The sequence below is a fragment of the Stegostoma tigrinum genome, chromosome 2 (genome assembly GCF_030684315.1).
Source record: "Stegostoma tigrinum isolate sSteTig4 chromosome 2, sSteTig4.hap1, whole genome shotgun sequence".
Classification (NCBI taxonomy): Eukaryota; Metazoa; Chordata; class Chondrichthyes; order Orectolobiformes; family Stegostomatidae; genus Stegostoma; species Stegostoma tigrinum.
Window position 1 is genome coordinate 100,327,445 of NC_081355.1, and position 27,060 is coordinate 100,354,504.

Sequence of the window (27,060 nt, forward strand, 5' to 3'; positions counted from 1 at the left end):
CTGCCAGGTCCTCTCAGTTCCTCCAGCAATTTCTGTTTCTGTTTCAAATTTCCAGCATCCATGATTTGATTTCAATAAATGTCATATTTTAGTCAATGCTGACCAATGAAGAAATAACTACATTATCCTTATACAAAAAATATATACCAGCCAAACCATGGCCGTGTTTATTAGAACATAGTTCAGTTGTCAAGTTTCTACTGATCTGCACAATGAATGAAAAAGGTAATTAATGCCTTCAAAACTCCGGGATCACTCTATGATGCACTTTAACGGCCTTCAAAAGGAATTGTTCTCCAAATTTACTTGGAGAATCTAGTGATACTGGCGAAGCTCCTGAAGAATTTGGTTTTGTTAAGCTGATGGTTGGTTGCTTTCATGAACCAGTCGAGGCACCTGGGAAGCTGAAGAGAGATTATGGAATAATAATGATGTAGACAAATAATCCAGAGTCCCAGACTGATGTTCTGGAGACATGGGTTTGAACCGATCATAGCACGTGCTTAAAATTGAGTTCAACTAAAACAAAAGTCTGGAATTAAAAGCCAGTCTAATTATAACCATGATAGAATCTTATCAGGATCTGGGCAATGTGGGCTATGGTGCGATGTCTGACAGAATCACACAAGAGGTCAAGTGAGATGTATCTTTATGTAGAGTTTGTCTCGCCCCATCTTTTATGCTTTTCACAAGTGACATGTTGTGTTTCTCAGGCAGTGATGGGTGGCCAATTGACAATGGTTAATAGTTCCTAAGGTCCTTGTTGACGGCCCAACTTGTCTCGTTAATATTACAGCTACAGTCTCACCAAATCTGCCCAACAAACTGGACATCAGGAAAACCTGACAAGGAAACTGACAAAGAGGTGTTTGGCAGGATGAGCTCATCACTTGGTCTGAATGACCTCGCTGTTGGACTGTGGGCACCGACATTGCAGGGCATGTTCTGCTGCTTGCATATATGTCCATAGTCATTGACATTCAACATGTGCCAACCTTTGAGAACCTTCTCGACACATTTCTATGTACAGGATGCTTCAGAACTTCAATGCTGCACCTTGGACTGCACCTGCAGCTATTATTTGAATGTTGCAGAAAGGACACTGTGTCCTCAGGGACACACATGACTGGATCAGGCTGCTTCACTGGGCTCTTTGCTCGCTGCCATGGAGCTCACTTACTACAAGCATGTTTCGATGTTCAGTGCATCCCTGCCTTGCATTGCCTTTTTGTACTTTCCTGCCTTCACCAGAGATACCTAGCTCATATTACTGTCATTTATCTGTGTCATTTAATGCAGACACAAAGCCAGGAAGCTTGTTAAAGTTGTTAGCAGACTTCAGCCAAATCAAGCCTTTGTCAGAGAACTGTGGTATAGTAAATCAAGAACAGATTTCTGTATGAGTCAGCGCCTGGCGGTCCACTCTAGGATTTCCTCCTCATAAAGGGTAAGGAGCTGATTGATAGGCAGAATGCCACCCATCTTCACTCTTTCTGCCCTATTGTGGGATGAGGGAGAAGTGGATATTTTAGAAGATAAAAGCACAGGTATTATTAATGTTGGTGCGGGTAGGGAGGTGTCACAAGGCAGTGATTAGGCAGCAGAGAGGGTGAGTAGTGTTAGCCATGTCATGGCTTAGGTGAAGTGGAGTTCACTCGGGAAGATGTTACAAACATTAGTGAGATTGACCTTGGTGGGAGAGGGGTACAGTAGTAGAGATAAAATGACTGTGAGGTATTGGAGAGAAAATGGTAGCACTTAAGATTAAGAAGGGTGGTGGCCTTCTTCCTAGAGTTTTGTACATCCCTCCAGGTGGCTGAGACTGCACTAACTCAGATGACAGCCTTGGACCAGGCTGGCATGGTCTGCTATCATTGCCTTCAGTGCTAGTCAGAGGGAGGAAGCCCCATCTGTGTCCCACCCCATCCAGCAGGTGCTTAGAATGCTGTCTGCGATGTGAGGTACCAATTTCACCCTAAACAAAAAAAAACGAAAAGAACCACATATGCTGGAAATTAGAAACAGAAACAGAAATTGCAGAATGTTCTGAAGAAGGGTCACTGAATCTTAAACATTAACTCTGCTTTCTCTCCAGAGGTGCTGCCAAGCCTGCTGAGTTTTTCCAGAAATTTCATTTTTATTGCCTGTTTCTCACTGTCTATCAAGTTCAGGCCAAATACCAGGAATCGCGCAGGGCAGCTTCAGCTGACAGTTCTTGTCTAGAGCACAGCAACATTTTAAAGAAGGCATCCAATGCCAGGGGTGCTGGTCATTTTCAGGCCGCCTAGTGAGTGGCAAGTTGTTGTGGGAGTGCACATGGTAATATGGGGTGGATACTGAACGTGTAACATGCCACATACCCAGAATCCCTCAAACTCAATGTGACATAGACTCAGCCAAAAAAAAGTGATTCAGCCATCTGGTTCTCTGTTGTCCTTTTAGGGGAAAAAAAACTGCCACCCTTACCTGGTCTGGCCTGCATGTGACTCTGGACTCATGGCAATGTGGGTGCCTCTTAACTGCCCTCTGAAATTGTCCATCCTTTAAGTGCTGGGCTATAAATGCCAGTCCAGCCAATGATGCTGACTGACAGACAGCAGTGCACAGTTGTCAGTGAGGGTTAAATAAGCAGTTTTGCAACTAGGGCAATGCAACAACACTTAAAAGTGTTCAGCCTTCAACTTAGCAGATCTATTGAAATGAGTATATTGGAAGGAGTATAGAGCTGCTTTTTTCAAAGGCGGGATTGTAGGAGGTTGGCAATGAGCCAACAGTTTATAAAATGTCCAGACTTCTCCCTTTTTGTCCTCCCACATCTCCTGGAACATCTATAGAGACAGGTTACTGTTGAGGAAATTGTTTTTTTATAAGTAAACTGGAGCACACTGTCAGAACAAAACACTTTACTTCACAAATTGTGACTACTCTTTCAGAGCATATACATTGGGTCTGCTTTGCAGAACAGCTAGATTGAAATCACTTTTGAAACCATTCTACTGGCTCTGGTAGTGAATGTGTTGCTTTTGATTGTTAACGTTTAAATTCACAAACCCAGTTTCAAAAATGTACAGATTTGTTTCACAAATGATGTAAATATTTTGTTTCAAGTGACAAACATCTTGCCCCGATTGTCACAGGTTTAGACGAACAATGAAATACTAGTGGACAGCAACAGGCCAGTGTGGTCCATAATTTGAAATGGCAGCATCTAACAAATATTGAGCATTCATGGCTCAATGGTCTATGCACTTACCCCGTGGGGATAACAGATGTTCCTGTTATAACCAAAGCCTTCCCCACGCGACAGAGCGTCCTGCAGACTTCACTGACTGGAAACAGCTCCTCACAACACCCATCTCTCTCAAAACCTCAAACAGAGCCAGTAAAAAGCAGGTAGCAATGGATCTTCGAATGATGATGATTTCTTTAAACAGAGCTGGTGATTGAAAGGGGTGAGATGAAGTTCCTATTTGGAGCTGAACTCTTGCTTAGCTGTGTGTGTTTAATAGTGAGCCTTAACTAAAGCAGAGAAGCTCACAATGACAGCACTGTTGTGACATTAGATGATTGATGCCATGTTCCGCCTGCTCTGTATACCTCTAGGCCTTTTGCTTCCTTTATTTCTCCATGAGATGCGGACATCACTGTCCAATGCCAGCATTTGTTGTCGATCCCTAGTTAATGTACCCACCTCAACCACTTCCACTGGCAGCTCTTTCCATATGAAGGGCTTACTTGACCACTTAATGAAAGCAATTGAGAGTCAATCACATTGCTGTGGGTCCACCATCGTGTCAGATAATGATGGCAGTTCTTCTTTCCCTAAAGGACATTTGTGAACCAAACGGGTTTTTGCAACAATTAGCTTAAAAATTGCCATTATTGAGACTAGCTTTGCTTTTTCAGGTTTATTCACTGATTTCAAAAACCAGCTGCCATCATTTAAACCCAATATCCCTGAAGCATTAGCCTGGGACTCTGGATATCCATTACATTGGTTAGTCCAATTGGCTGGATAGTTGGTTCATGATGCGGAGGGATAAGACCATAAGACCATAAGACATAGGAGTGGAGATAAGGCCATTCAGCCCATTGAGTCCACTCCACCATTTAAATCATGGCTGATGAGCATTTCAACTCCACTTACCTGCACTCTCCCCGTAGCCCTTGTTTCCTTCTGAGATCAAGAACTTATTGATCTCTGCCTTGAAGGCATTTAACGTTCCGGCCTCCGCTGCACTCCATGGCAATGAATTCCACAGGCCCACCGCTCTCTGGCTGAAGAAATGTCTCCTCATTTCCGTTTTAAATTTACCCCCTCTAATTCTAAGGCTGTGCCCACAGGTCCTAGTCTCTCCACCTAACGGAAACAACTTCCCAGCGTCCGCACTTTCTAAGCCATACATTATCTTGTAAGTTTCTATTAGATCTCCCTCAACCTTCTAAACTCTGATAAATATAATCCCAAGATCCTTAGCCATTCATTGTACGTTAAACCTACCATTCCAGGGATTTATTTGATGCCAACACCATGGAGTCAATTATGCACCTATTGAAGTTACCTCGAAGGGCACTCATTCTCAACCTCTCCTTTCACCTGAGGTGTGGTGACACTCAGGTTAAACAACCACCAGTTCTCTCTCTGTAATCAGAGACAGCAGCCCTATGATCTGGTAGAATTACGGTAATTTTACTTTTACTACATTACCACGATTCCAGAATCACCCCTCATAACTCCCTTGCATTAAAACTCACATAGCTGCTCTTCAGCATCTGCCAAATTGGAGGTACACCCAAGTGATGTGCCATTTTAGTGCTAAGTGCAATACATAGCATCAAAAATACCCATGTCACAGAGCCAGATGTTGTGCTCTCTTTTCCGTTTAATCTGTATGGGAATACATACACTGGCATCAAGATCCCTGAAAATAGATCTAAAACCTTGCGTTCAGTTCCAACCTGGTAGTAAATCAATGAAGGGCCTCCCTTGTTTTGTTTGTTACTTTTCTTTTCACCTCTATCAGTGTATCATATGGTTGCAGGAGGGAGGTGAAACAAAGAAAAGAATTGTATAGCCGCGACATTCCAGATGTCGTGGTGGGAGCAGGATTGATGGGCAGCCAGTCTTTCCATGCCCATCAATTATGCTTGTTTGCAGGGTGGAAAGTATTTCAGGCAATCCACATGTAGCTTCTAACAGCTTTAATACTACCTTAAACAAAATGCAGCTGGAATGTACTTGACCTTTTTTCAACCATTAACATATTGAACTTGAAAGTTTTGGGGTTTTTAAAGAAAGCAGCAACCTTTAGTTGTCTAAAGCATATTGGCTCTAAATCTATATTTAAATCTATAGCTGCCTTTGAGCTATTGTAAGAATTTGAACAGAATTCTTTTTCTGCAGGTTCAATGTGTTGCAGAATTGTTTTTGCAAAAGGAGGGAATCACTTATGCAAAGGTTTTCTGTAGCTATATGATTTGAAAAACTGTAATTTAAAACTAAATTGAGGCAATATCCCAGTAGAATGTTTGGCCACTAACAAATCAGTGATTAATATGTAATTCAGCCTACAGTTAAATTGTTCAGATGGTAGAGATACACTCCCCAAAGGATTACAAACATTCGGAACTGTATTAATTGGGGACTAAATTGGAGATATTCGTAATAAAATTGGCATTGCAGCAGTAAAATTGTAAAATCAAAGCTTCACAATTCAATAATTTCTAAATATTTATAAGAGAAATTATTTAAAATCTACGTTGGCCTTAAATTCAAAGGTCATTTTAAGAAGTGCTTCTCAAAAATTATTTTCAATTTAATGTCTTTTAAAACACAATCTGAATTTTCTCATCATCAGACACAACATTTTCTCAGCAACTCTTTGCAAGGTGATATTGTTTTCTTTTGTTTCAATGAAATGCCACTTGATCATTTTTCAGCCGGTTCGAGTCCACAGTAGTATTGCATGGGAAAACATGGGTGAGAGGTCATTTTGCATTGTATAAATGTCACACTATTCTGTATTCATTCATAGGATATGGTCCTCAGGGGGTGGGCCAGCACTTACTGCTCATTCCAAGTTACCATCATCGAGAAGGCACTCGTGAATTTCCCTCTTGAATGTCTGTAGTCCATTTTCTGTAGGTATACCTGAAATGTCGTGAGTGAGGAAGTTCCAGGATTCTGATCCAGTAACACTGAAGGAACAGCAAAATACCTCCAGATCTGGATATTGAGAGACTTGGAGGGGAACTTGCAGGTGGCTTGTGTCTGGTGCATTTATCGTTCCAGATGGTAGTAGTCATGTTTTTGGAAGGTACCGTCGAATTGCAGCATCTTTAAACACGGGTGAGGTCCCGGAGGACTGGAGAATTGCTAATGTTGTCCCCTTGTTTAAGGAGAGCAGCAGGGATAATCCAACTAATTATCGACCAGTGAGCCTGATGTCAGTGGTGGGGAAGCTGCTGGAAGAGATACTGAGGGATAGAATCTATTCCCATTTGGAAGAAAATGGGCTTATCAGTGACAGATAACATGGTTTTGTTCGGAGAAGGCCATGTCTTACCAACTTAATAGAATTCTTTGAGGACTTGACAATGTTGATTGATGAGGGAATGGCTGTAGGTGTCATATACATGGACTTCAGTAAGGCGTTTGATAAGGTTCCCCATGGCAGGCTGGCGGAGAAAGTGAAGTTGCATGGGGCCCAGGATGTGCTAGCTAGATGGATAAAAAACTAGCTAGGCAAGAGGAGATAGAGAGTAGTAGTGGAAGGGAGTTTCTCAATTTGAGGCCCTGTGACCAGTGGTGTTCCACAGGGATCTGTGCTGGGACCACTGTTTGTGATATATGTAAATGATTTGGAGAAAGGTATAGGTGGTCTGATAAGTAAGTTTGCAGATGACACGAAGATTGGTGGAATAGCAGATAGTGAAGGGGCCTGTCAGAGATTATAGCAGAATATAGACAGATTGGGGAGTTGGGCAGATAAATGGCAGATGGAGTTCAATCTGGGCAAACGCGAGGTAATGCATTTTGGAAGATCTAATTCAAGAGCAAACTATATAGTAAATGGAAAAGTCCTGGGGAAAATTGATGTTCAGACAGATCTGTGTGTTCAGGTCCATTGTTCCCTGAAGGTGGCAACGCAGATCAATAGAGTGGTCAAGATGGCATATGGCATGCTTTCCTTCATCGGACAGGGTCTTGAGTACAAGAGTTGGCAGGTCATGTTAAAGTTGTATAATACTTTGGTTCAGCCACATATAGAGTACTTTGTACAGTTCTGGTTGCCACATTACCTAAAGGATGTGGCTGCTTTGGACGGTGTGCAGAGGAGGTTCACCAGGATATTGCCTGGTATGGAGGGTGCTAGCTATGAAGAAAGATTGAGTAGATTAGGATTATTTTCAATAGAAAGACAGAGATTGAGGGGGGGGGGGCGGGACCTGATTGAGCTCTACAAAATCATGAGGGGTATAGACAGGGTGGATAGCAAAAAGCTTTTTCCCGGAGTGGGGGACTCAATTACTAGGGGTCATGGGTTCAAAGTGAGCAGAAGAAAGTTTATGGAAGATTTGTTTGGAAAGTTCCATATACAGAGGCTGGTGGGTGCCTGGAACATGTTGCCAGTGGAGGTGGTAGATGCAGGCACAATAGTGTCTTTTAAGATGTATCTGGGCAAGTACATGGATGGGCAAGGGACAAAGGAATACAGACCCGCAGAAAATAGATGACAGGTTTAGACAGGGGATCTTGATTGGTGCAGGCTTGAAGGGCCGAAGTGTCTGTTCCTGTGCTGTAATTTTCTTTGTTCTTTGTTGTTGAAAGAACTTTGGTGAATTTCTGTGGTGCATCCTGTAGATGGGACATACCACTGCTGCTTGGCATAAATGGGTGGAGAGAGTGAATGTTTATGGGTATAGTGCTAATCAAATGGGCTGGAGGTGTTGGAGACGGGTCCAGAGGAGGTGAATAAGAATGATTCTGGGGTTGAAGGACTTGTTGAGTGGTTGAGGATTCTGGGTCTGCACTTGATGGAATTTAGAAGGATAAGGGGATCTCATTGAAACTTGCAGAATACTGAGGGGCTTGGATAGAAAGGACATGTAGAAGATATTTCCAATCATTGGAGAGACTAGAACATGAGGGCACAGCCTCAGAGTAAAGGGCCAACCCTTTAGAACTGAAAAAAAACAAGGAATTTCATCATCCAGAGGGTGGTGAATCTGTGGAAGTCATTGCTGAAGAAGGCTGTGGAGGCCAAGTCAGTGAGTATTTTAAGATTGAGACAGAGAGGTTCAAAAGGGTTTGGGGGTTATTGGGAAAATACAAGAGAATGGGGTTGAGAAACATCAGCCATGATTGAATGGAGTTTAATTCAGATAAATGCGAGGCATTGCATTTTGGTTAGACAAACTAGAGGAGGAGTGTTGTCAAACAAAAGACCTAGTGGTTCAGGCACATAGTTCCTTGGAAGTGCCATCACAGGTAGACGGGGTGGTGAAGAAGGCATTTGACATGCTTGCCTTCATCAGTCAGAGCATTAAGTACAGGAATTGGGATGTCATGTTACAGCCGTACAAGATATTGGTAAGGCCACATGTGGAGTATTGCTTACAATTCTCGTCGCCCTGCATTAGGAAGGATGTTACTAAACTGGAAAAGGTTCAAAAAAATTACAAGGATGTTAGCAAGACCAGGTTTGTATTGTAAAGAGAGACTGGATAGACTGGAACATTTTTCCCTTGAGGATAGGAGGCTGAGGAATGCCTTTATAGAGATTTACAGAATCATTAGGGGCATAGATAAGATGAATTGCCAAGGTCTTTTCCCCAGTGTATCTTAAACTAGAGGGCATAGGTTTAACATGAGAGGGGAATGATTTTAAAAGCTCCCGAGGAGCAACTTTTTCATACAGAGGATAGTGTGATGATGAAATGTTCTGCCAGAGGAAGAGTAGAGTTGGGTACAAACATGACACGTAAAAGATGATTTGGATAGATACATGGATGGGAAAGGTTTAGAAGGACGTGGCCAAATTGCAGGCAAATGGGATGAATTCAGTTGAGGAAATCTGATAAACGTGGAGGTGTTGGGCCAAGAGGGCTGTTTGCCTTTTCTAAATTTATTCATTTGTGGGGTGTGGGTGTTGCTGGCTGGCCAGCCTTTATTGCCCACTGCTAGTTGCCCTTGAGAAGGTGGTGATAAGCTGCCTTCTTGAACAGCTGCTTTGGGTTGACCCACAATACCATTAAAAAGGGAATTCCAGGAATTTGACCCAGAGACAGTGAAGGAACAGTGATATATTTCCAAGTCAGGGTGGTGAGTGGCTTGGAGGGGAACTGAAGAGGGTAGTGTTCCCATATATCTGCTGCCCTTGTTCTTCTACATGGAAGTGGCCTTGGGTTTGGAAGGTGCTGTCTGAGGATCTTTGGTGAATTCTGCAGTGCATCTTGTGTATGGTACACATTGCTGCTATGGAGCATTGGTGGTGAAAGGAGTGGATGCTGTGGATGTAGTGCCAATCAAGCCGATTGCTTTGTCCCATATGGTGTCAAACTTATTAAGTGTTGTTGGAACTGCACTCATCCAGGCAAGTGGGGAGTATTCCATTACACTCCTGACTTGTGCCTTGTATGTGGTGGACGGGCTTTGGGGATTCATGAGGTGAGTTACTCACCGCCGCATCCCTAGCTTCTGACTTGTTCTTATAGCCACTGTGTGTATGTGGTAAGTCCGGTTGAGTTTCTGGTCAATGGTAAGCCTCAGGATGTTGATAGCAGGGGATTCAGTGGTGGTAACACCATTGAATGTCAAGGGACAGTGGTTAGATTGTCTCTTATTGGTGATGGTCATAGCCTGGCATTTTTGTAGCGCAAATGTTAATTGCCGCTTGTCAGCCCAAGCTTGGATATTGTCCAGATCTTGTGGCATGTGAACATGGACTGTTCAGTACGTGAGGAGTTGCAAATTGTGCTGAACATTGTGCAATCAGCAGTGAACATCCCCACTTGTGACATTATGATGGAGGAAAGGTAATTGATTAAGCAGCTGAAGATAGTTGGGACGAGGACACTGCCCTGAAAAACTCCAGTGGAGATATCCTGGAGCTGAGCTGACTGACCTCTAACAACAATGACCATCTTCCTATGGGTCTGTTATGACTCTATGACTCTAATAATCTATCCAATCATGCCCTGTGTAAATTCAATGACAAATTTTCCATTATTTTCTGATGAAAGAGAACGTGACATCCTAATGACAATCTGAGGGGTTAAAAAAGATCCATTCTCATTCTTAATAGAAACGCCCCTTATTCTTAAACAGTGCTTTCTGTTTCTAGTCTCTCAAACCTGAGCAAACATCCTCCTGGCACCCTGTCGAATCCTCTGAGGATTTTACACGCTTCAATCAGATCATCTCTCATTCTTCTAAATTCTAATTGTTACAGGCACAATTTGTTTGACCATTGTCCAAAAGATAATCACCTCACCCCAGGAATAATTAACCCAAAGTAATTTTTGTCTGATAATTTCTCTTTTTTTTCTCATATAATATGTTTCTTGATTATTTCCATTATTGGTCTCAAGCTGTTTATTCTTTCCTCAATTCTCAAGTTCTTAAATTACTCATATACAGAAATGGATTGTGTTGAAGCAAATAAATGGAAAATTATTAGTTTTTACCTTTCAGCTGACCTGTTTCTTGACCACATACTGTAGTTAATCTCTCTGATAACCGTATCACTGTGCCTATTATTTTCTGTTCTGATTTTGATTCAGCATTTTGCAAAGATCAGTTAAATTTTCAGCTTCTTCCTCTGCTGAACATTTTATTATTTTTCTCAAGTGTTAGCTGTGTTTTGGATCATGTGTTATTTATTTGTCAAAAGATGTTAATACCATTTCTCTTTCCTTGCTTGTTGTCAAGGGCATGTTGGTTCAGAGTGGTACAGGAATGAACATGAATGAACTTTAAGAAGAAGAATCTCCTTTGTTATCAACATGTTAATTGTCCCGTGATAACACTGAGGCACAGTTTATATGAGCAAGTTATACATTGTTACTAAACCTATTGGGAGACAAAAAAGATGCATCTGTCACCTTTTGAGATTCAGGATTATTCTCCTGATTTCCTCATCCAAGACAGCGTAACTTCATCAGATTAGGTGGAGACTAATGATACCTCCGTTAACCTTTCAGAATCATCACCTCTGACAACAATGCCCTAACCGCACCAAACTTTTGCTCTTCTTAGTTAACATTTGTACATTCATTTATACACTTATATTTACCAATATGTCATTTCCGTATCCAAATCGCTGCCTTCACAAATCAAGGTGGTCTGGAAGTTTCACAAATATTTCAAAACAAATTCTCGTTTGACTAGAAAGTTTGGTAGGCCTTTGACTTAAAGCCTGTTAATCCTGATTCTGAACTTGTACGGTCTCAATATTTCCTCTCCATTGGTAGGTATTTATACCTTGCATATCCTTCTTAGTGGACATTATGACTTGTAACTCAGGTGCCTGGTCCATTACCTTAGCCAGAGAACTCTTCAACTGCTGAATGGCTTCAAAGAGGAACGTTTCCTTGCTAAATCAGGTATTTTCCCAATAACAACACCTTTTAATCTCAGTGAAACAATTCCCTATGCTAATACAGGTAATGTCAATACATTCCTTCTTCTTTTTGAGTTTTGCCTTGAGTCCAGGAAGTCCAATGAAGTCTTCTCCCAGTTTCCCTTCAACTGGTTAGACAACAGTAGTTTATTCTTTGAGGTGCTGTTCTCTGATGGACTTCTCTTTGAATAGACTTGGCATAACTTGGTTTCTGCTGATGTGTTCATTGTCTCTTGAAACAAGTTGAACCCCTTCTTTTACTTCAAGGATCTTGAGATTAAAACATGTGTACAGGATCAAAAGTCAGAGGCATCAAGCAGCATGGTTAGCACTGCTGCCTCACCAAGGCATCAAGGACACAGGTTTGATTCCAGCCTCAGGTGACTGTCTGTATGGAGTTTACACATTCTTCCCATGTCTTCATGGGTCTTCTCCATGGTTTCCTCTCGAAGTTCAAAGATACGCAGGCTAGTTAGATTGGCCATACTGAAATTGTCCAGTGTGTTTAAGGATGTATAGGATAGGTGGTTTAGCCATGGGAAATGTGGAGTTATGGGATATGGTAGGGGGCTGGTTGAGATGCTCTTCAGAGGGATGCTGCAGACTCAATGGGCCAAATGGCTAGTATTTGCACTGTAGGCATTAGGTATTAGCTATAAATTATATATGCATAGTCACCTCTCTTACGGTCTTGTTTTGCTGAGTTGCTTGCCTTTAATCATGAGAGTTATGCACGTAATCATGTAGTTTTCCCTCTATAGGCTGTAACATTTGTTTTTTAGCCACAATATTTGATCTGATAAGACAAAGAAATTTGTCCCTGCACTCAGCTTAAAAGTAATTAGATATCCATTGAAATAAATGTATTTTGTCAAATTTGAGATACTCCAGACACTAATTTCCCTTAGAAATGTATTGCATGTCTTTTCTAACACTTTTGGTTTTGTCACACTAATGTTTTCGTATGAGTGGATACCCAACCTTTTGCTGTTCTTAAAATATATCCCATTCCTGTTTGTCCTCTGGACGTGACATATTGGACCAGTCTTTCTGAGAATGATAATCTCACATAGACTGCCACTCTAGTCCTTTTTTTATGAAAGAAGGGATTTTTGAATTCTGAGAAGAGGTTCTGATCATGGCACTATCAGAAGTGTACAACTGTGCTTCATTCTAATACTTATCTTACAGCGTAGAATTGTTAGAGGAAGGCAAAACATGCCACAGTTTTGCAGCAGCTTCCATATCCTGTAATGTAAAGGTTCTGACAGCCACTTTGACAGCTGCTGTCAAACAGTAAGTACCTGAGTTGAGTGTGATATTAGGGTGCTGGGAGAATCGGGTACCAGTTGGGGGGGGATGGGGAGTAGAGTGTCAGTTGATTAGGGCAATACTGTCCCCATAATCATTTACAGCTTGGCATCAGAAATCTATCAATATTTACTTTAAACATAGTCAAAGTTTATGCTTCTATAAACCTCTGGGATAGAAAATTCCAAAGATGGATAATCTTCTGAGTGAAAAAATTCTGCCCATCTTAGTCCTTTATTTTTAAATTATGCACCTGGATCTAGTCTCCCCAACTGGGAGAAACAGCTTCCCTGTCTACAATGTGTTCCCTTTAAGTATTTTGTAGGTCTCAATAAGATTGCTGTCATTCTCTAAGAATCTAGAGAATGTAGGCCCAGTTTACCCAACGTCTCTCCATAGTCCATGGTATACTCTGTATGCCAGGTTAATCAAAACACAATGATGTCTGTTTGGTTGGAAACAATCATCAGTTAGACCAGCATATATCTGTGGGGACCTTTATTGTCAGAGGCAGTTCTACAGATCTATACTACTTGCTGTGAGGCACATTGTTTCTGGTGCAAATGCCTGGCACTTGATGAGAAGCTATCTTGATACAATGCTTCTAAGTGTTCAAAACTTTTTCCAACTGCAGAGAATCAGATGCCTATTATGCATGAGGTATGAAAGTGATGTGATAGAATGAGCCTGATGATTGTATTGCAGGATATTTTGTTAGAGAGAAAAGCAGCTTCAATTTCAATTTAAAAATAAAATTGGCCAAGTTCAGGTTCATTTGAAGAAGACCAATCTAAGCCAATTTAAAACAGTTCAGATGACAGCTTGACACTGAACCAAGAGGATGAGTAACAACTAGGATGCCATAAGCTCATTGAGACGCATGTACATATATTTAGCAAAACTTGTAAGCAAAATAAGGCACCAGTTGCAAGTTTAGCTTACATGAATTTGTGCATCCAAATAGAAAGGAAGTAAAAATGCCTACATTCAAAGACTAAAACGTGTGCCAATTTTTGTGGTAATTAAAACATTGTCCCTTGTAATGACACTTGCAAATTTTTATTGCCATCTTAAAACAAGTATTGACATTTATGGGAGAACCAGCAAACAACATTCAAATGATTTTTCAGTTTAGCTCAACTTTGAATACTCCTATCTAAACTAAACTGTTTATAATTTCATACTGTCCATAATGTGCAGAGTATTTCATAAATGGTAAGAAGTTAAAACTGTGAATGTACAAAGGGACTCGAGAATCTTTGTCGATAGTTCACTGAAGGCTAACGTACAGCTGCTGGAAGCTATTTGGAATGTTAATGGAATATTAGCCTTTACTGCAAGAGGACTTAAGGACAGGAGGGGTGAAGTCTTGCTTCAGTTGTATAGGAGCTTGGTTCAACAGCACCTGAAGTGCTGTGTGCAATTTTGGTCTCCTTATCTCACAAAAGGTATTATTGTTATAGAGATAGAACAATGCAGGCTCATCAGACTTGGTCTCAGGACGGCAGTCCAAGAAGAGAGGTTAAGCAATATGGGCTGGTATTCTGTAGAGTTTCACATAGTGAGACAGACAAAGTAAACGGAGTTAAGATGTTACCCCAGGTTGGGGACTCCATGGGCTGGATAGTATGCTCCTGTTCGTATGTTTCTATGTCGTCCAAACTTCATTAAAACATTGTCCTTAAGAAGTAACTTTCATAAAAATTGGTATTACTTTGTATAAATTTTAAGTAATTCAACTATAACCGACATAGTTAATATCTCCGACCTATATTTAATTGAGCTATTCAGCAAAAAGTGGTGAATGGAAGAAAATCTCACGTAACATTCAAGGGTCATCAATAGTTCTTTTTTACTGATTTTAGGCAGTACACGAAATGCAGGCCATAGAGAGAAATGAAGGAATACATGGTGCATATGTAATGAAAATCTTTGGACAATTATCTGGTATTTTGTTGTGACAATATCATAAATAACCATGGTGTTGAATGTTGATTGGTTGATATTATTAGCGTAACTTAATTCATTTCCAATGTTCTGTTTAGATCATCATAAATATAAGCTCTTAAATCCATTTCTGGGCTTTCAGTAATCCTGGCAAAACCAAAGCTTGTTATCCATCCCAAAATGCTATTTGAACTGTTGCCGTCCATGTGATGCAGATATATTTGTAGTGCCATTAAGAAATCAAATCTATGTTAGTTAATGACCAATATTTAAAAATATGGTCATTGATATTTCCTTTGTTGATTGGTTCTAATGCACTACGTAGTGATTGAAGTTCTGATTACCCCACTTTATACCCATGTTTTTATTTGTTCGCTTGTTGCAATGAGTAGACTGGATTTCTTGCAGTTGAACATGAGTGTAAAATATTAATGCTATTTACATTTTATTGGCCTATTCTTGGGATGGTGAGTGGCAACTGTGAAGTTCCTTTCCATTCTCTTACTCTTTTGTTGAAGGATTGGATTTAGAATTCTTGCACTGTGAACATTATCTTATTCCATTGTTGAGGGGTAAAGAATTAGAACACTTATATTGTGAATATTCTCTTATAACAATGTTGAATGGTAAAGATATGGAATGTTTGTACTATAAATGTTCTCCTATTCCTTTGTTGAGCGATAAGGATCCAGAATTTTATCTTGTGAACGTTGCTTTATTCCATTGTTGAGGGAAAAGAATTTAGAACGTTTGTATCTTGAACATTTTATTGCATTGAGAGGGACAAGCTTGAGAATGTTTATATTGTGAACATTCATTCAATTTTCCAGTTGAGCCGTAAGGATATAGAACATTTATATTTTAAGCGTTCTCTTATTCTATTGTTGAATGGCAAAAATATGAAATGTTTATATTGTAAACATTCTCATATTCTTGTGTTCATTCCTAGAACTGGATTTTATGAATTGTGAAGATGCCCTGACACGAGGGTTATTTCCACATCATCAATCTGCAAGAATAGTTAGCAGAATTTCACCCACAATTTCCAGATATTTGTCAATAAGCAATGGTGGGAGGGATCCAATGACAAGAGGTAATTTGATGAAACTATGGTTAAAAGGCAGTCAGAAGTCTTCAGAAAGGCATCATGAGTGGAAGGTTTGTAACAGCAGTCAGCCTGGGAGAAACAGAGTCAGTCACAGAAGTTTCTACATTTTGGTAATACTTCCTTGAACACCTGCAGGAGTCTCAGGTTTGCAGAGAGGTTCTTTTCATGGCAAACATGAGAAAGAAGCCAACAAGCCTGACAAAGAATACATGACTGGAGATGGCTCAGGAAATTTACAAACATAGCGTACAATGCTGTAAGGGTCAAATGATCTTGTCAAGTCTGGCAACATGAGGAAGCAGCATAATCATAATTGGGCAGCACTGCATGACTTGTATGTTGCTCTGTGATGTGAAGTGATCTACCAATACACAACAAATGATCAAGGGATCATCTTGCACACCATGAATCACTGAGCTTCCTCTAAAAGGTGAGTTAGAATTGCTCACCCCCAACTTTTCATTCCAGCAGCAAAACTCAGGGAGTCAAATTTGTGGGCAGTAGTAAAGTACACATGCAGCCCTGGAACCACCATCCAATTGAGAACAGCACTCCCGAGTGCTACCAGACCAATCAAAATCAGCAACTCAGCACCCTCATCTGTACCACCACTCATCACCTCTCATGGTTTGGATGCTTCACCTGCAAGAAAAAGAGCCTCAATTGCTGAGGTACAATTAAGAAGGGGTGAGTGGGTTTCAATGAAACCAGAGCTGATAATTGGCATGGAGGGGGGACTGAAGTTGAAATGATGGTCACAATTGCCAGGTGGCACAATTGTTGCAAGGCAACCCCCTTGTGGGCCACAAAATCCCCAGGGTGGTAGGGTCCCCAGAATGCAGTCTAGAGAGCACAAGATTCCACTAGATGGTCTTGCAAAGTGATGGTCGCCTCCACTAAACTGAACAAAGCACTTTCAGAAACAATGAACAGTGCTTTATTTGGCCATTTAAATGGCTCAATAGAGATCCCTGTGGCATATTCTTTCTTTCATTGACAAAATAGGACAGTAGTGGGAAGATGTCAGGCACCCCAATCCTTCCTGACACCTTACCATACCTTTTTGTCAGCCTTTCCATCCCCCAGCCCATCATTAGAGGGTAGGTCAGGGTTAGACATGGAGGCACATCTAAAGCTGAAACAGATCAGCTCCAGAGTTGATTAAGAGCAACCTGTTATTCATAAGTCACGGGGTTTAATGGGCATTAACCATAACTTGGTTTGTGTAATGATTCATCTCTTTTGTAAAAATCTATGAAGAAACTAGGAATCGAACTCATTCGAAACACATTGTATTCTGTTGCTAATGTTGGTTTATATGTTGTTAATGAAGGCACATCTTTACATGAATGATTTGGTTTGAATGAGGTTATTAAGCAGTGTACCATCTCTGTATTCAGCATGTTTTGTAAGTTAAATTCATAAGAACCTGTTTTTAAAAAAAAAGTCTTGAGGTCTCCCCCACCAATTTCATTTTGATTTAACCCCTCCCTCTTTCACCACCCTGCCTCCATTATCTAGTTTTGTTTCATTGTCCCTGGTGGCAACATTTGTTTCTGTTGTCAAATGGGTGATTTGGTGGTGGGTATACCAAAATAAAAGGACCTGAGGTCTTGCCATTGCGGGGACTGGAGTGCATTGCCTCCCCATTCAAAACTATTTTGATTAAGTTTTCTCCCTTGATTCCCCACCCAGAAATCATCTTTATGTTTATTACAGTTGTTCTGCCCTAATGGACAGTTCTTGTCATTTATTTGTCTAATCAGTAGAGTAGATAGTTTTTTGAGGGGATGTAAAGAAAAGGACCTGAGGTCTTGACACCATAGCGGCTCAATGTATTGTCTCTCCCTCCAACGTGAATTTGATTTCACTTTCTCCTTTGTTTCCTCAATTTTTTTTTGATTTTTGTCATTGTTATCATGTCCCTTAGTTACTTAGCTCAGTGATTAAGTGATTAGGTTGTGGGTTTATGAAATAAAATCAAAAGAATGGACCCAATCTTTAGGGCTCTGTGACACAGTCATATTAAAGGTTCAAGTCACACTTGCCTCTGAAATGTGTCATAACATTTTTTTAAAATCTACTTCTTCTCCAGTTGACTTCTGGAGAGGGAAAGAGTCCAGACGTGAAAGGTGGAAACTTGTGTTTTTACGATACTAAAGATTTGTGATGAAAGCTATGTATATCTCTGAAAGCCTTTTGCTGCCTAATTTAACATTTGAGTACCACTAGATGAATCACTGTAAAGTTCCAGCCATTATCTCTGCAGTTTAACTTTGAAGTTACACCCTACTGCAAGCATAGGCTATTTCCTTTGGTTCTGCTGTTCTTAACAAGGTGAAATAACTTCATATGATCTACATTATCAAGTCTGTTCAGAAACTTAAAAGGGACAATGGTATATCACCTCTTGGCATTCTCTTTTCTTGTGAGAACTTACCAATTTACAGAATCATTCACATCGTCCAATCCCTTCATCACCTCAATCATTCTTGTTGCTCTTTCCTGTAGCCTTTCAATAGATTCAATATCCTTTTTTGTACTGTGGCGACCAGAACTGTACACAGTTCTGCCACATCAGTGCAGAAGTATAATGGAAACGGGTTACAATGGTAAAATAATTATTTGGTGTCACAGAACAGTGCTTCTCACTGTCAAACAAAATAGCTCAATTTGAGTTTCAACGCATTGAAATATGTAATGTGCAGGGATGGATGAAATACACAATGCTTTATAAAAGCTGCCTATAATGTTTAATTCCTTCTTATTTTGGATCATTTTTGATTGCATTCATAACAGTATGAAGCTAGGGCAAAAGGTTTACTCAACATAGTATAGCAACAGAGGATAACCAAATCTAACCTGAAACATTGAACTGCTTTTGAACGGAGTACTGGAATTTATTAACAGCTTTGCAATGAATTACGAGTTTCCAGTATGCAGTTAGTTTTCATATTGCCAATAAAATGCAGAAAAAAAATGATTAAGGAACATAATGAAGAAATGTTCTGCATTTAACACAGCCAAAATATTTAAAGCTATTTCACTTTCAGCCGATCTCTTTCACCAAGTTTCTTACTGGAATATTTTACTTTTTTGTTTCATAAAATAAATCTTTCTCAATTAGATGCATCCTAAGGAATTCATTAAGAAAACTAATTATGCAAATGCTGTAACTGTTTGGCTCACTGAGCTGATTCGTTAGTTCATAGACATTTCATTACTCTTCTGGGTAACATCATCAGTGCAGCCTCCAATGAAGCACTGTTGTGTTTTCCCGCCTGTAATTTAAACTCTGGGGTCCTTTGGATTTGATTATCTCATTTCCGGTTTTCCTTTGCAGTGGAATATATATAGAGTCTGGTTCTATGTATTTGTTGTTGGCCTTCTTGGTGGAGAACCAGATCTCTAGGAATTCCCATGCTTGTCTCTGTTTGGCCTGTCCTAGGATTCTGTGTTGTCACAATCAAACTCATTTCTCCTTATCTTTGTGAATGGAGACGAGTGAGTATTGGTCATGTCTTTTTGTTGCTAGTTGGTGTTCAAGTACCTTTGTGGCCAATTTTCTTCCTGTCTGTCCAATGTAATGTTTGTTGCAGTCCTTGCATGAAATTTTGTATATTACATTGGTTCTGTCCATAATGGATAAGGGATCTTTATTTCAAGTTAGCAGTTGGCATAGTGTACCGGAAGTGAGGTAATCAAATCCAACAGAACCAAGAGTTTAAATACCAGGCAGGAAAACACAACAGCGCTTCATCGGAGGCTGCACTGATGGTGTTACCCAGCAAAGTGGCAAAGCGCCTGTGAACTAATGAACCAGCTCAGCGAGCCAACTAATCACAGCATCCACAACCTGAGGTACAGATCTACTCAAAAACCTTAATTTTGTAAATTTTCCAGAAAATGCTAGGAACACAGGAGTAGATCAATTAGCCCCCTTAAGCCTATTCTGGCATTCCATGAAAAAAAGGCTAATCTCTGGTAGAATAGTATTTGGTTAGTGCTGCTAGTTAAAACATGTCAGGTGGCATGGTGGCTCAGTGGTTAACACTGCTGCCTCATAGTGCCAGGGACCCGGCTTTAATTTCATCCTCAGGTGACTGTCAGTGTGGAGTTTGCACATTCTCCTCATGTCTGCACAGGTTTCCTCTGGATGCTCTGGTTTCCTCCCGCAGCCCAAAAGATGTGCAGGGTAGGTGGATTGGCCATGCTAAATTGCCCGGGGATGTTTAGGGTAGGTTAGGTGGGGCTAGACATGGGAAAAGGCAGGTTTAAAGGAATAGGTCTGGGTTGGATGCTCTTCAGAATGACTCATTGGGCTAAATGGCCTATATCCACACTGTAGGCATTCTGTGATATAACAAGATTCAAGGGGGAATGTTGCTTTAGCTCATAAAGCAGGATCATCTCTGCACCCAGAATATTCAGACCCTTCAGAAGCGTTTCTCCCTGCGAGTCCTGAAACAGACACTTGCAGCCATGCGCCGGCACCTCCACACACTGCAATCCAGCCTGCCCCAGCTCAGAGCCTCCCTCTCCCAGACCTGCAAAAGACCTCTGCTCTTTTTTATCCTCCGCAGGATCCACAGACTGAATACCCAGTTTCACTCAGCTTTACTGGACACCAAAAATCGTAAGTACAACCAACTCGCGGGCCCCTGCCATCCACAAGAGGATTCTTGCACCTCCCAAATCCCGACTCTGTCCCTGCCCCTCCCCCACCATGCACCCGCCACCATTGACCATGAGGACACGGCCGGAGACCCCACCGATGATGTCACATCCGCCTCCGCCGGCCACAGAACTTCCGGAACCCCTGCTGCAGTCACCACCTCCACGTCCAGGTACAACACCCCACACACCACCCTCACCTCAGCTGCTGCCGCCCACCCCGATACTCCAACCGCCGACGGAACCCCGCCCACGGCCGAAGCCGACGGAACCACGCCCACGGCCGACACCGACGGAACCCCGCCCACGGCCGACGGAACCCCGCCCATGGCCGACGGAACCCCGCCCACGGCCGACGACCTCATCGCTCCGCCCACAACCTCCACAGCCAGCAACCCCAGAGAAGATAGCCACACTGAGCCCTGCCGCATCTTCACCATCCCCCCAGACCTCCCACTGACTGAGGACGAACGGTCAGTCCTTAGTAAGGGGCTCAACTTTGTCCCCCTACAACCACACATCAACGAATACCAGTCACGGTTGGACATAGAGCAGTTTTTCCGCCGTCTTCGCCTCCATGCCTACTTCTTCAACCGGGAACCTAACCCTCCTTCCACTGACCCCTTCACCCGCTTCTAACACAAGCCCTCCTCCTGGACACCACCCCCAGGCCTCCTATCCTCCCTCGACCTCTTCATCTCCAACTGCCGTCGAGACATTAACCGCCTCAACCTCTCCACCCCTCTCACCCACTCCAACCTCTCCCCCGCAGAACGGGCAGCCCTCCGCTCCCTCCGCTCCAACCCCAACCTCACCATCAAACCCGCAGACAAGGGTGGTGCAGTGGTAGTATGGCGCACTGACCTCTACATCGCCGAGGCCAGACGCCAACTCTCCGACACAACCTCCTACCGCCCCCTCGATCATGACCCCACACCCGAGCACCAAACAATCATCTCCAACACCATTCATGACCTCATCACCTCAGGGGACCTCCCACCCACAGCCTCCAACCTCATTGTTCCCCAACCCCGCACGGCCCGTTTCTATCTCCTTCCCAAAATCCACAAACCTGCCTGCCCTGGTCGACCCATCGTCTCAGCCTGCTCCTGCCCCACTGAACTCATCTCCACCTATCTGGACTCCATTTTCTCCCCTTTGGTCCAGGAATTCCCCACCTACGTCCGTGACACCACCCACGCCCTCCACCTCCTCCAGGACTTCCAATTCCCTGGCCCCCAACACCTCATATTCACCATGGACGTCCAGTCCCTATACACCTGCATTCCGCATGCAGATGGCCTCAAGGCCCTCCACTTCTTCCTGTCCCGCAGGCCCGACCAGCCCCCCTCCACCGACACTCTCATCCGCCTAGCTGAACTCGTCCTCACCCTCAACAACTTCTCTTTTGACTCCTCCCACTTCCTACAGACTAAGGGGGTGGCCATGGGCACACGCATGGGCCCCAGCTATGCCTGCCTCTTTGTAGGTTACGTGGAACAGTCCCTCTTCCGCACCTACACAGGCCCCAAACCCCACCTCTTCCTCCAGTACATTGATGACTGTATCAGCGCCGCCTCTTGCTCCCCAGAGGAGCTCGAACAGTTCATCCACTTCACCAACACCTTCCACCCCAACCTTCAGTTCACCTGGGCCATCTCCAGCACATCCCTCACCTTCCTGGACCTCTCAGTCTCCATCTCAGGCAACCAGCTTGTAACTGACGTCCATTTCAAGCCCACCGACTCCCACAGCTACCTAGAATACACCTCCTCCCACCCACCCTCCTGCAAAAATTCCATCCCCTATTCCCAATTCCTCCGCCTCCGCCGCATCTGCTCCCACGATAAGACATTCCCCTCCCGCACATCCCAGATGTCCAAGTTCTTTAAGGACCGCAACTTTCCCCCCACAGTGATCGAGAACGCCCTTGACCGCGTCTCCCGTATTTCCCGCAACACATCCCTCACACCCCAACCCCGCCCCCACCACAACCGCCCTAAGAGGATCCCCCTCGTTCTCACACACCACCCTACCAACCTCCGGATACAACGCATCATCCTCCGACACTTTCGCCATTTACAATCCAACCCCACCACCCAAGACATTTTTCCATCCCCACCCCTGTCTGCTTTCCGGAGAGACCACTCTCTCCGTGACTCCCTTGTTCGCTCCACACTGCCCTCCAACCCCACCACACCCGGCACCTTCCCCTGCAACCGCAGGAAATGCTACACTTGCCCCCACACCTCCTCCCTCACCCCTATCCCAGGCCCCAAGATGACATTCCACATTAAGCAGAGGTTCACCTGCACATCTGCCAATGTGGTATACTGCATCCACTGTACCCGGTGTGGCTTCCTCTACATTGGGGAAACCAAGCGGAGGCTTCGAGACCGCTTTGCAGAACACCTCCGCTCAGTTCGCAACAAACAACTGCACGTCCCAGTCGCAAACCATTTCCACTCCCCCTCCCATTCTCTAGATGACATGTCCATCATGGGCCTCCTGCAGTGCCACAATGATGCCACCCGAAGGTTGCAGGGACAGCAATTCATATTCCGCCTGGGAACCCTGCAGCCCAATGGTATCAATGTGGACTTCACCAGTTTCAAAATCTCCCCTTCCCCAACTGCATCCCTAAACCAGCCCAGTTCGTCCCCTCCCCCCACTGCACCACACAACCAGCCCAGCTCTTCCCCCCCACCCACTGCATCCCAAAACCAGTCCAACCTGTCTCTGCCTTCCTCTCACCCATCCCTTCCTCCCACCCCAAGCCGCACCCCCATCTACCTACTAGCCTCATCCCACCTCCTTGACCTGTCCGTCTTCCCTGGACTGACCTATCCCCTCCCTACCTCCCCACCTATACTCTCTCCACCTATCTTCTTTACTCTCCATCTTCGGTCCGCCTCCCCCTCTCTCCCTATTTATTCCAGTTCCCTCTCCCCATCCCCCTCTCTGATGAAGGGTCTAGGCCCGAAACGTCAGCGTTTGTGCTCCTGAATTTCTGCTTGGCCTGCTGTGTCCATCCAGCCTCACATTTTATTATCATCTCTGTAATAATTGCAGGATTACAACCTTTACCACAGGAAAAGTAACACCGGGTAAACAATGTCAAGGAGTTCAATGCCTGGCACAAAGATTGGTGTGGAATGAGTTGGTTTAAGTCCATGGGGCACTAGTAAGATGCATTCGCTTGAGCCATCCTGCCGACTGTGAGCCTGGGTGAATCAAATCGCTAGAGGTGTAGCAGGGTCTTTAGACTAAACTGAGGGGGTTCATGAAAGGGGAAATATAGACTTACAAAGCAGAAGGATTTGGCAGCATCGCACAAAATGATATCTAAAAAATGAACAAGGAATAAGAAAATCTTTGAGAGTAAACTTTCAAGTAATATTAAGACAGATAACAAGAGTTTCTTTCAGTATATAAAAAGGAAGAGGCAATCAATTTTAAAATAGGCCCCTTAGAGGATGGGGCTAGAGTAATGATAATGGAGTATGAGAAAAAGGCAGAGGAGATCGATAAATACTTTGCATCAGTTTTCACAATGGATTATACAAATAGTAAATCCAAAAAAGTGTAATCAAGAACTGAAATGGGAGGAAGTAAAATACAATAACTATCATTGGAAGAAAGTATGCTCAGGGAATTAGTGACACTAAAGGCTGACAGGTCAGTTTAGTTGACATCTGTCATTGAGAAAATATTAGAGTCTACAATAAAGGATATATAGCAGAGCATTTGGAAGCACATAATGTGTTCAAAAAGAATAAACATAGCATCATGAAAAGGAAATGGTGCCTGGCAAATTCATTACAGTTGTTTTCAGGTGAAAAGCAGGGTAGATAAAGGAGACAAAAGCAGAAGTTGCTCGAGAAGCTGAGCAGGCCCTGTAGCACATGTGAAGAAAAAAATCAGAGTTAATGTTTCAGGTCTGATGACGCTTCCTCAGATAAAGGGGAACTTGTAGATGTTATATATTTAAATTTCAAGAAGGCACTAAATTAGGCACTTCACATAAGTCTACTGAATAAAGATATGAGCCCATGGTTCTTGAGGGAGGTAGTATAATATCATGGATAGTGAATTCGTTAATAATAGTGGGCAGAGAGTTAGGATAAAGGGAAGGTTTTTAGGTTGGTAACCTGTAACTAGTGGATTGCTACAGAGATCAGTGCAAGTGCTACATTAATTGTTGTATACATTCATGACTTGGATAACAAAGTAAATGTACAATTGCCAAGTTTGCAGATGATGCGAAATAAGTGAGGAAACAAATGGTGAGGATAACACAGAAAGTCTGTAAGGAGATATAGATATGTCAAATGAACGGGCAAAAACTTAGAAGATCAAGTGTAATGTAGGGAAATACAAGATAATACACTTTGGCAGGAAAAATATTAGGGCCGAATATTGTTTTGATCGAGAAAGTCTGTAGAAAACTGCAAAGAAGGTTTTTGGGTCCTCATGGGAAAATCATAAAAAGCTAGCATCCATTTTCAGCAGGTAATAACGAAAGCAAATGCAATATTGGCCTCTATTTGAAAGGGAATGGTATGTTAAAATAGGAAAGTCTTGCTAAAATTATACATGGTACTAAACAGACCACAGCTGAAATACTGTGAACAAATTTGGTTCCTTATCTAAGGAAAGACATACTTGCATTGGTGGCAGTCCAAAGGAGGTTCAATAGGCTGTTCTGAGAAACAGAGGGGTTTTCTTATAAGGAAAGATTGAGAAAGGTTAGCTTGTACCCACTGGACTTTGGAAGCGTGAAAGGTGACTTTATTGAAACAAATACAATTCTTAGGAAACACGACAGGGTCGATGTGGATTGGTTGTTTCCCCTTGGGGAAGAGTCCGGGTCCAGACAGCGTCATTTCAGAGGAAGGGGTGGCCCAGTTAAAACGGACATGAGGAGGAATTTCTTCTCCAGAGGGTGCATTGTGAAGTTTATTCATGACTGAGATAAACTAATGTAAGATCTGTAAGGGAATCAAGTGTTATGGGGATATGGCAGAAAAGTGGTGTTAATAGTATGATCCAGTTCAATGGCAAAGTAGACTCACTGGTCTAAATTTTTTGTTTTATTTATACATGAGATGAGTGCATTGCTGGCTAGGCAGCATTTATTGTCCATCCCTAATTGCTCAGAGGGCAGTTCAGAGTCAATTACATTGCTGTGGTTCTGGAGTCACATGTAGGCCAGCCCAGGTAAGGATGGAAGTTTCCTTCCCTGAAGGACATTAGTGAACCAAATATGTTTTTTCCTGACAATCAACAATGGATTCACAGTCACCATTAGATTTTTAATTCCACATATTTATTGATTTCAAATTCCACCATCTGCCATGGTGCGAGTTGAACCCAGGTCCCTGGTGTGTTATCTGGGTCTCTGGATTAACAGTCCACCAATAATACCATTTGACCATCACCACCCACTTAATGGCCTATGTCTGCTCCTATGTCTTATGGTCTAACACAGAAAGAAGTTAGTTTTGATCTTATTTTGTGTCTATGATTTGTTTTACAGAGCAGAACACTGATTATTCAATGATGAATTGTAATGCCTTCTATGTACTCCAGAGGGCAGCTATAATTGCTTCACTGTTGATAAAACGAGTTAATGGTTCTGAGTTGTATTGTTTAAAGGAGAATTATAATTGTATGTTTTCGACTTTCCATATAACTATAATTGAATTTACAAAGATTACTGTATAAATTTAATGTGTAAAAACTTTAAAATTTGGCAGCTGGGGTTTGGTTTCAAGTGCTGTGTAATTTAAGAAACCAAAATGAATGATTCTGCAGTAATACAAGACCACAGCTTAAGATTCACTGCAATACAGAGAAATCTGCAACAGTAGCAATGTAAGGCCTCCCATCGGAAAATGTAGCCCTTATCCCCAACTCTCTTCACTGAAAAAAACATACGTTTGGATTGATCAAGCTGGTGTGCACTCAGGTTCTGCTTATGTACTCTGTTCAAACAAAGACAGGACATTAAGATTTTCACCGTCTTGTTCCAGGCACTGTTCCAATTTGGCACCTGCCCCATCACAGAAAGAGTAAAATGGAACAAATGTTGTTCTTTCCCTTCACTGGAATGTGAATTGTCTCTTGGACTTGTCCCAATAAACACAGAACAAAGAGAACAGGAAAGAAACACTACTTCCTAGGTCTCTGTTGAAATTTATTCAGCTTGGTGCTCATAAATTGTGCATATACAAGAAGAAAGTTGTTCCTTGTCTCATTGATTGTCTCTATTTTATCTTTTGACTTTCAGCATTAAATTAGATCACGTTGGCAGAAACACAGCCCTGATTGATTTATAATTCACCACCACATCTTCAACTCTCATTCACAGTGCGACATTTCCCACCTTGGTGT